This window comes from Capsicum annuum, chromosome 7, assembly GCF_002878395.1.
Source record: "Capsicum annuum cultivar UCD-10X-F1 chromosome 7, UCD10Xv1.1, whole genome shotgun sequence".
Classification (NCBI taxonomy): Eukaryota; Viridiplantae; Streptophyta; class Magnoliopsida; order Solanales; family Solanaceae; genus Capsicum; species Capsicum annuum.
In genome coordinates, this window is record NC_061117.1 from 198,663,277 (window position 1) to 198,674,968 (window position 11,692).

The window sequence follows — 11,692 nt, forward strand, 5'->3', positions numbered from 1 at the left end:
AGGATGCAACTCTAAGTGCCTACGTACCTTCGTGAAAAAGATCAAGCCATAACGTAATTCTGAATATTTAACTCAAATATAAAGATCTTTATAACTTTAAGATTTGGCTCAAATTTAGTGAGTTTTTCAACTTAAAGAATAACTCAGTTTTGACAAGTATTACAACTTAAAGAGTTAGCTCAAATTTGAGGAACGTTGTGACATACAATTTAGGCTCATATTTCAAAGAGCATTTCAACTTGAAGAATTAGCTCAAATTTAAAAAGATTTATTTAATATAGTTTGAGCTCATGTTTTAAGGAACAATTCAACATAAAGATTTTGCTCAAATTTAAAGAGCTTTACGATTTAAAATTTTAGCTCGTAATTTTGTTGTAATGACCCTCCAGGGCATTTTCTACACTTTAACTCTACTTCACTGTTGAAGACTTTCTTGTAAGTTTTCCAAGTTATTTAAGACTTACTGGAGCTGACAATTCGATTACCGAGCAGTTCATTTGATTTTTAGAGCCAATTTTCTCTTTCGAAGTTTTTACCGTTGAGAATTGGGTATCGGACTTAAACTTCAGGTTAGAAAATACGTATGCCAATTATAATAATTTGGTGAGATACAAAATGTCTATTTTATATTGGAGGCCTTTGGTTTGGGTCCCAAGCTTCCGTACTCATATTAGGCTATTGGGTGGATTTTGTTTAAAGTGATCGTTAGGTGTGGGGCCCACATTTTATTAAAATGATCTCGAATGGAATTTCAATAGCATCGTTGAGTCCAAAATATTGAATTTAGTAGGATAGCATAGTTCATTTGCGTTCACAGGATTTCAAACAAATCTCGAGAGTTCGATCACAGACTTTGTAAATACCAAGATTGTTGGAGCAAGCTTCAGCTAATGTAAGCCATAAATGGCCTTCGCATTTACAGTCCCTTGGAAACATTCAAAAAGGCCAAGGTGAATGGTTATTGTGATCGCGATGACCTTGGCCATGTTTGTGAAAGCGTGTTCATTGCCTATTGCTATCTGTAGACACGTGATTTTGACCCTCCCCGAGTTTAATATATATATTTTTCGGTATTAGATATTTATATTTGGTCTGATATTATTTTAACTCTTATTTTATTTTTAATAAACTTTTAGTTAAAAAATAAATAACTAAAATAAAGTTAATTTTGGGATATTTTATTTTTATACTAATTTTAAAAAATAATACCAAAATTAAAAATTATTTTTCTTTTTAAATTTTAAATAAATAAGTTAGTAGTTTTAGTACTATCTAAATTATATTTATTTTCAGCTATTTGTAAAATTTTATTTTATTTTATTTTCTTAAATATAAAAGTTAATTAGTTATTCTTATATTTGTTATTATTATTTTATTTATTTATTTATTATTTTTATTTGTTATTATTATTATCTTCTATATATAAAAATAAATTAAAAAAAAGATTCAAAATTAAAAAAAAAAAATCCTATCCTATCTGCCTATAATTGTTCCTCCTAATTTTCCCTATTTAAGGATTTCCCACCCCAGATAAAAAAGGAGAAGTATGTACTATTCTTCCTACAGACACTGAAACTAAATAAAACCATATTGAGGAAAATATGAAAAAGAAAGATAAAAATAGAGAGTGAAAAACATCAGATAAAAAAGAGAAAAAAGGGGTGTAGTTGAATTCGGTTCCGTTTTAGTTTTCAGTGCCGATTGTTTCTCGCATTATTATTTAGTTCGAATAATTACAGGTTCTTTTTCGATCTTGAACCATTTTATGTTGTAAGTTTACTGAGAAAAATATGAAGAAAATATTCAAGTGATTTTATGCACTATTCAGTTTGTAGTTGATTAATTTTGTGAATTTCCTAGTACTACATGTTGTGTTATTAAATTACGTAAATCATTATCCCCCTCAAGTTTACTTTAAAAATCAAACTCCCCCCTCTACTTTGAATAATAAGCATTGTCCCCTCTTTTACCTTGACAATGTCTATCTTAACCTTGGCATTAGCAATATCTTCATATAATATACATTGTTTATTTTAGTCAAGTATTTATATATTTTTATTTAAATATTTTAGTTTAACCTTTTTAATGATCTTGTCACAAAAGGTAATGTTATTTTTATGATTGTTATTTTATTGAGATAACACACAAGTATTTTTTGTCTCCCCCAAAAGAAGTACAAAATATTCTGATACTTGACGGCCAGATCAACAAAAAATGAGTTTAGGTGGTAATAGGTTCCCCTTAAAGTTTAAGTGTGTCATCACAGGTCAACCCATATAAATTTTGACAAATATATTAAGATATATTTTTTCATTTTATTAATATGAAGAAGGATTGCAATTTAGAGCATCTTTCATATATTTTCTGATCATCTAACTTTTAAATTTAAATATTAAATTATACATCTTAAAATGTTAGTCAAAGTTCATGCAGGTTGACCTTAAAAAGCAAAATAGTGACAAGTAAAAGTGAAGGAGGGAGTATATATTTATAACATAAGTAAACTTTTGAATTAATTTAGTATAAAATATATCTCCATTTTTGTTATATGTTATTATATAACATGTATTGGAATATGTTTATAAAATTATTTTTATTTGTAGTTTTCACTAGTATAAATAGATATTACAGTTTTAATTATTATTAATAAATAAATTTTTATATCATGGTCATTTATTTCATTTAGAACATCACTAACTTATATGCTTAATATATGTTTCTCACTTTTTTTTTGTCTAGAAAATAATTTTCTTTTTATTTACAAAAATTTACAATATATATATTAAAAAAATATATATAATAATTTTAAAGAGGTAAAGAAAAATAAAAATGAATAGTGTAAGGGTAAAATAGGTATTTAAAAAAGACAAGTAGCAAAAAAGGGGGAGAATGCTTATTGTTTAAAGTTGAGGAGGGAGTTTAATTTTTAAAATAAAGTTGAGGAGTGAAAATGATTTTCATCCATTTATATATATATATATATATATATATATATTTGTACACAGATGCATTGGGTGTCAATATTGTTATTCTCTATCATAGATTAAAAATAGTGAACACAAATTCTCTGTGCACATCATGTACACAATATTGCCAGTGATTTATTTTCCACAGTCATACACAGATTCAACAGTACACACATAAACGGTTCTACAAAATTCACATACACATAGATATTCACACACTCAGTGTCCACATGCTCCTCTCTTTTTCATTTTTTTTACCAAAAACATACACATACTTTAAAACATTCACAACATACACAATGAATGATAGAAATTAGTAAGATCAAGTTAAAAAAATTAAAAAAAATGTGATCGGAAAAAAGTGAAAAAATAGCTTCTTCCAAAGACAAAACATCACCGGAGTTGTGGTTTTGCAAATTTCGACCTCCCTTCACCATCACCATCACCATCACCAGCCAAATTTCACCGGAAATCGGTCGTCAACCACTGCCATCCATCACCGGCAGGCAAAATGCATCCAAGCAACGTCTCCCCAGCCGCCGGCACCACCAATCGACATACCCCAATGCTGGCGGCACTCACCTTTTTCCCATCTAGATCCTCGAAATCGGTAAAACCGGCGAACCCATCGCCGTCGCCGTCCCCTTCTTCTTCTCCTTTCACTCCGATGAACTCCACCAGACCAATCTCCGCCAACCGCGGTGAACCATTCAAGCCGCCAATCCAATCTCGTCACCTTTATTTGGCGGATTTCGATCACCAGCGATATTGACAAGTAGCGCCTCCCTCTTCTTAAAGTGTCATCCATTTTTTATTTATTGTCATACTTAATCTGTTGTGACAAAAAAAAAAGATTATTTAGTTAGACTGTTCTGGTTTTATATTAATTTAGTTTTCTATCAATTAATAAATAGATAAATTTGTGGATTATATCAAAATAATTATAATATAGTTAGCTTTGAATATTTATATTATTTTACTACTATTATTATTATTATTTTAATTGATTCATCATTATTAATAAATCTTGATAATTATTTTATTAAATTAACCAATTATTTAATTTAAATTTTTCTTAAAATTAAATAATACTTCAAGTAGGCATGTCTTTTAATGCTAGGCAAATTTTAGATATTTCGTTTAAAATTTTATGTCGATTAAGAATGCGGCGTATGCATTTTTTTTAGACTTCTAAAATTCAAGGATACAATAATGCATCTTGATAAATATTTTTCTAAAATTAATTTTCTATTAATTTAATACAAGAGTTTTAAATAGTTTTAATATAATAAAATAAGCAAATCTAAGCCCTAATATAATTTATACAAAATAGTTAAAGCCAAGATAATTCAATAAAAGCGACCATGCTAGAACCATGGGACTTGAGGGGTGACTCACACCTTTCCCTCGGTCAATAGAATTCCTTATCCAGTTTTCTATTTTCGCAAACCAATAAAGAGTCATTCCTTTTTTATTGGGGATTCAAAAAGTGACTTCAAACACCATAACTTAGTTCCTAGTGGCGACTCTGTAATTAAAATAATCCCAACTCAAAACTGTCACTTTAATTAAGAAAACCTTTGACTCGAATCCTCGGGTGAAAAAGGGGTCTGACATCTTTGGTGACTCTGCTGGGGAATAACATAAGAATTCGAACTTTAGATATTGACTTTACTTGCTTTAATTATTTTGATATTGTGTTTGTGGGCCTTATGTGCTACTTGTCGCTCATTTATTGCTTTGATATTGTTGAACTATATTTTAAACTATCTTCTCTTGCGCACCCCCTTTGAGTCTTTGAAATAGGATAGAAGGAATGTAGCATATCCATCCTACTTTCTTTTTGAGATAGCCAGAGTGTTAAGGAACCTAGTGAAGGATTATAATCACACATGTTAGACGGGGTTTGGATCGGCAACGAAGGCAGAGTAGCACTGCTACCAAACAAGTTGTCCCTCCTCGACTCAACTGTCTGCTCGGGTAAGCCAGTCTAGACACCTATCCTTATTAGGATAAACTTAGAAGAACTGAAAACTCAGAATTTGATTGTCCCTATTAGGTTCTTTATTTGCATCATATGCATTTGACATAGCGGGACTCGGCACAGGGGTCGGGTCTGTCTAGGAAAGGTGACCTACTTTATAATGACCAACATGTGCATCCTACATGCTCTTTGACATTTGCTTGGAAGGCTATTGGATTGTTGACCGGATTTTTGGCAACTTTAAAATACAACAGATTATATTATTCTCAAATTTAGTGAATCATTTTTCAAAGGAAAAAAATTATTTTAAAAAGAAAGGAAATTTTTAAATGTACAGTGACATAGTTTTACGATCTTCATGAACTACGAGGGTCTGATTCTCACTCTTTACCGAGAAACGTAGGAAACCTTTTTCATGGTACGACCCTGACTTTTGAAAAATTATTCATAGATTTATTTGTAAAATATTTTTAAAATATGATTACTTTCATAATTATTTTTCTTAAACACAAGTTCAATTTATATATATATATATATATATATATATATATATATATATATATATATCTTAATAGCCCTGAACCTTTAGGGGTCTCGACGCTGAATTTTTTACGACATATATTTCAAGAACTATGCACACCTAATTCTCATCTTAATGAGATACTTAGGCAGTCCTCAATGGATTTGGTGATCTTTAAAAATGGTTGTCTTTTCTTTTAAATAAAAAAAAGTTGTTTTCAAAAATAAAAAAAATAAATTATTTAATAAAGTAAAAAAATAAAAATTCTCATTATTCAAAAAAAAATAATAAAGTATATTTCTTCGTATCTCCAATTTTTGAGAACTATGCATGCCTGATTCTCATCTTAGTGAAATACGTAGGTCACCCTTCTGGGGTTCGATAATATTTTCAAAAGAAGATAAAGGAAAAAGAGTTTTTGAAAAAAAAATGTTGCATTCTGATGCCTTTGTTATTTCTTATTACAGTTAGTTTAAGGTGGTTAGTTTATGGTATTTTGGTTGGTTCTCCATATTACATCAAGTCTAGGGAAGAGAGTTATGTCTAATAAGAATATAGATAGTGACATCACATATCAGACAAAGAATCAAAAAAATCAGATTATAAAGCAAGAGATTGTGAGTTTGAGGCAATAAATAATGGAAATGTATCGAGCTTGGTCTAGTGGGTTGCCTCCTCCTCCATTTTCCACTATTGGCCCTACAAATACCTTGAGTTTTTCACCAAAATTGCAAGGTAAAGTTTTTGTTGTTGGCTATGCACCACAACATGCCTCAAAATCTACTCCAAGCCAAAAGCATCCCAATGTTTCTATCACTCATTCTCTAGTTCTTCAGTATAAATCTACCACATCGATAGCGCCGCCTATAGTCTCTGCTTCCGGTGCTCAACCCTCTACTGAGGTTTCCACCTTGGCTTTTGGTCCGGCGATTATGCATCCCCAATCTGCTAGTGAGTCGATGTTCAATACTCTTGATAATTACTATTATACTCCTAAGCACACATCTATCTTAGTTGGACCACCAAAATTTCTTACTAAAAAGTCTGACATGGCAGAAGAGCAGAGAAAATGGCTAGGAAAATGAAGAGCACAGAAAAGGCTATGAAAAATTCTCAAGGAATTGCAAATTATGGTGATGTTGCATACAAAGACTGGGGCGTGTCTTCAAGTGTTAACCTTCCTCCAAGTATTGAGATATCAAAATTTGAGAAACATGATGAGTACGAGGATCTGTAAAACACTTAGGACGATATTGCTATCAGTTGAGAGGGACTGAAGAAAAGAACAAGAAAAATGTACCTATTGCCATTTCAGGGGCAAAGCAGAGCTCAAGAGGTCCAACTCAGCAATATTGTCAGTCTCAATTCCGAGCTTACACATCAAATCCACGTTCTCACCTACAACAACATTTCTCTTTGCAAAATCTAAAATATTTCATTCCACTTTCTCATTATCCTTTAAAAATATACAGTTGTATGCTCATCCATTTTCTTATCCACAGTGGCATGCACCAGTTCCTCAACATCATCCTCGACCTCCACATATTTACCAAGGAACTTCTAAGTCCAAGTTTCAATCGAGGTCGGAGTTTGCAAAGAGGAGAAAGTCAAAGAATAATTTTACACCAATTGAGGAGTCGTATACCAGTTTATTTCTGAGATTGAGAGACTTGGCCATAATCACTGCTCTCCTTAAGTGTATTCCTGATCCACATTCAAGAAATTTCGATCCTCGTGTACTATATGCATATCATTCTGATATTCAGAGTCACAGTATTGAGGATTTTTGTGCGTTGAAAAGAGAAATAGAAAGGATGATTCAAGAAAAATTGATTATAGTGCAAAACATTGACACTACGTACATCACACAGAATCTTTCACTAACACACGGTAATGCATAATACGTGGAAAGCAATGAGTTAAGCATGGGGATCCAGAACTTATTTGTTGAAGGAAATGTGTTGGACAGTGGTGAAAGTTCTAGTCATGCTGATATGTAAACCAGTGGCTAAGATGTCAAGCTTAACAATTGGAAACTCACTCTTCTCCCTACTATGAAGGAGTCTTGGTAGTTTGTTTGTTTGTCTTTCTGCAATTTGAATCGTTCTAGGGTTGTAATTCAGATTTTTACCTTGGTATTTTAGGTTAAAACTTTTTCTATCTTTGTTTTTAATGAAACATAATCTCCCTTTGTTTTATTTTGTGTCTATTATTTACTTATTTATTTTTTTATTATACAGTTCTTTTTATGTCGATTCTAATGATATGTCATGCATGAAGAATTATCAAGCATATTTTAGAAACTCAATCTAATTATGAAATAATGAATAAATAGGTTAAATACGATGAAGAGAAAGCATTTGAGAATATAAGCAAAAATTTCAAATTGTTTGAGAATAAGTCAAATCCCAATATAGATGAAATTAGGGCAATCACTTTGCGAATCAAAAATGACTTGATCATTAATTAGAAGATCTAAGGATTTTGAATGGAATCAATTAGATGATATATAGTCTCCATCGTCTGGAAAAAAGAAAGAAAGTTATCTCCCAAAGAGACATGAGTCATCTGTGTGGATAAAGTACAATACAAATGGACTTGTATGTTTCATAAGCATGAAAAAAGTAACACATGTGCACGTTCTTAGTGAAGGTCTAACCAAGACAATTCAAGTTACCCAGTATGTGATAAAACTAGAGCAAAATTTATTTCCTTAAGAGTCGATTCCAAAAGCTGTATGTTTCAACCAATGTTATGTAAATTTTTTAGCCTCATGCCTCCTTTTCTTTCTAACCTTTTCAAAAAGCCAAGTTATAACCAATTAAAGACCTTCAGATCAATCTTTGAGAATGTTAAGGCTAAACATGTTATGGGTGTATGATGTTTCGTATATTGGGCATTATTTTCAAAAAATATGAAAAAAAAGAATAAAAATGAGAGAGACTTATTGGTGAAACCCTTTTGGGCACCATAGGGCGACTGTGAGATGAGAAAGAAATAAAAATGAGATAGGCATTGGTAAAAACCCATTGAGGTGCCAATAGCCGAAGGATGATTGTGATCTAGAGGGAGCATATTCAAAATTGATTCCATTTTAAACTCAATAAGTGGACAAAAGTTATAATGACTATTGTGGGTAGATCAGGTTGTTTAATTCAAAATGCATGTCATGAATGTTGGAATCAGTTACCACACCCAAATAAGTTTTCTTCTGTCGTTTCAAAAAAGAGATGCCTATTGTTTTTTCCTTTTCTTTTTAGTTTATTTCTATTTTTGATTTTTTGTTATCTTTGTCATCAAATAAAAATTATTGTCATCTTTCGCGTGTTTTTTAGTCAAAATCATGTCAAGTCAAAATAAGAAAAGACTTCAAACTTGCTACCAACAACTTCAATGATACAAAGAAAGACAAAAGGTCAACGCACAAAGAAAACATTTCGAAGTAAAGTAAGGTACTCAGAATGATTGTGATCTGACAGTTTTGGACTCGTAGAAATATAAAAGGTGTATTGAAAGTTTAACTCAAAGGCATCATATATGAGAGATATGATTTGAATCAAGTATTTCAGTAGTCAGAATTCGGGGTCAGGAGTACGATGAGTCAACGAATAATTATCAAGAATTTGAAAGGAGTTGAGCATGGAAAGTACAAGAGTAGTCACCTTAAAAGCCAAATACCACAAGCCAACCATCCTGTTTAAAACTAGCAAGTTTTCTTTGTATAAACAGGAACAATTGCTACTTCAAATCGAAGGCTTCAAAGCGTAAATATCTAGGGGTGCAATTCCTCATTTCTGCAAATGCAAGAGGCAACGTTGTTGTAAAGGTTTGGTAATCACAATCCTGGTAAAACTCATCATCTTGCACCCCTAAGAGATACATTCTCTAATCTGGGTCTTTTATGTTTCATAGCTAGGAGGTGCATTTTCTAATTTGAACCGATAATCCTAAAAGATGCATTTTTAGAAAGAATCTTTCACTTTTATTCTTAAGAGATAGACTTTTTGGTCTCAGTCATTCAATTTTATCCTCAAGAGGTGCATTTTTTTTATCATAATATTGATTTATCGTTGCATTATGCATCGTTACAAGTAGTTGTGATTGGGTTTGATGCCCGCAAAAGCTTTTAATGATAATACTAGGGCAAAAAAAATATTTAAGTCCTGTTATTTGAAACTTTACTTTAGGACCCTCCTAGAAAATAAAACTTTTTTTTCTGGAAAATAAAGCTTTCTTTATCATAATCTTTGTGTGGGATAATTTTCTTTCTAGTTTTAATTTCGATTTCAGGAGCCCGCTTAAAGAACAGATTGAAGAAAAAGGAAGTCCAGGAGCCCACCTAAAAAATAGGGTGAAGAAAAATGAAGTCTGGGTGCCCGCCTGAAGAACAGGGTGAAGAGAAAAAGCAAGTCCAGGAGCCCGCCAGAAGAACAAGGTGAAGAAAAAGTAAGTCTAGGAGCCCGCCTGAAGAACATGGTGAAGAAAAAGGAAGTCTAGGAGCTCGTCTGAAGAAAAAGAAAGTCTAGGATCTCGCCTGAAAACAGGGTAAAGAAAAAGAAAGTTCAGGAACCCGCCTGAAGAACAGGGTGGAGAAAAACAAAGTTCAGGAGCCCACCTAAAAAATAGGGTAAAGAGGAAAGTAAGTACAGAAGCCCGCCCAAAGAACAGGGTGAAGAGAAAAAAGAAGTCCAGGAGCCCGCCTGAAGAATAGGGTAAATAAAAAGGAAGTCCAAGAGCTCACTGAACAACAAGGTGAAGAAAGTTCAGGATCCCGCCTGAAGAATAAGGTGAAGAAAAATGAAGTCCAGGAGCCCACCTGAAGAATAGGGTGAAGAAAAAGTAATTCCAGGTGCCCGCCTAAAGAACAGGGTGAAGAAAAAGTAAGTCCACGAGCCCGCTTGAAGAACAAGATGAAGAAATTACAAGTTAGGAGCCCGCTTGAAGAATAGGGTGAATTTTCAAGTTCAAATCATGAAGATTCGAAATAAGATTCTAGAGAAATTACATTTTTCACTTGTATTTTTCATTTTTGATTTTGTTATTCATGTGGATGTAAAAACCAGAAATCGTGAATCGAAAACTCGATGAAATTTCACTCTATTTCTAACTCATTCTCTCACCATGTTACCTTTGAACTACACATGACCTGATTCTCTTATAACCCGGAATAGTTAGGAGATTTAAAATCAAGACTCGGTCACATCTTTTCTTTTCTTGTAATTTTATTTTATCCTTATCTTTCAAATAATTTGAGGGTCAAAAATCATATCTTGTCTAATTCTTTGTATGAGAACTCTTCGAGATTCCACACAAAGAGGGAAAAAAATGTAGACACGTGATTTTTGATCCTCCTTAATTTTTTAACTTATTTTTATATTAAATATTTATATTTGATCCGATATTATTTTAATTCTTATTTTATTTTAATAAATTAGTAGTTGAAAATTAAATAACTAAATAAAGTTAATTTTGAGATATATTATTTTATTTTTATTTTTATTTTAAAATAATAGAAAAACTAAGAAAAGTATTTTTCTTTTTAAATTTTTAAATAAATAATCTAGTATTTTTAGTACTATCTTAATTATATTTATTTTCAGCTTTTTATGAACTTTTATTGTATTTTCTTAAATATAAAAATTAATTAGTTATTATTATATTATTATTATATTATTATTTTATTTATTTATTTATTATTTTTATTTTTATTTAATATTATTATTATAATTAAAAGAATTGAAAATTTGAAAATTCTACCCCATCTGTTATAACTGTTCCTCCCCCCCACAAAGTCTTTTTATTTAAGGACTTCCCTCTACCCAAAGAATCAGGGATAAAAAAACTACGTACTATTCTCTATCTACACTAAGAGAAACCAGAAATAAAAACAAACAAAACAAAAAAAGAGAAAAAAAACAGAGAAAAGAGAGACGGAGAATACGTACATCTTATAGATAAAAACAAAGAAGGAAAGAAGTTGGATTTGAGTTTCTAGTGCCAATTGTTTCTCGATTTATTATTCAGTTCGAATAATTACAGGTTCTTTTTCAATCTTGAACCATTTTATGTTGTAAGTTTACTGAAAAAAATATTAAGAAAATATTCAAGTGATTTAATGAACTATTCAGTTTGTAGTTGATTAATTTTGTGATTTTCCTATTACTACATGTTGTGTTATTAAATTACGGAATATTTATATATATATATATATTTATACACAGA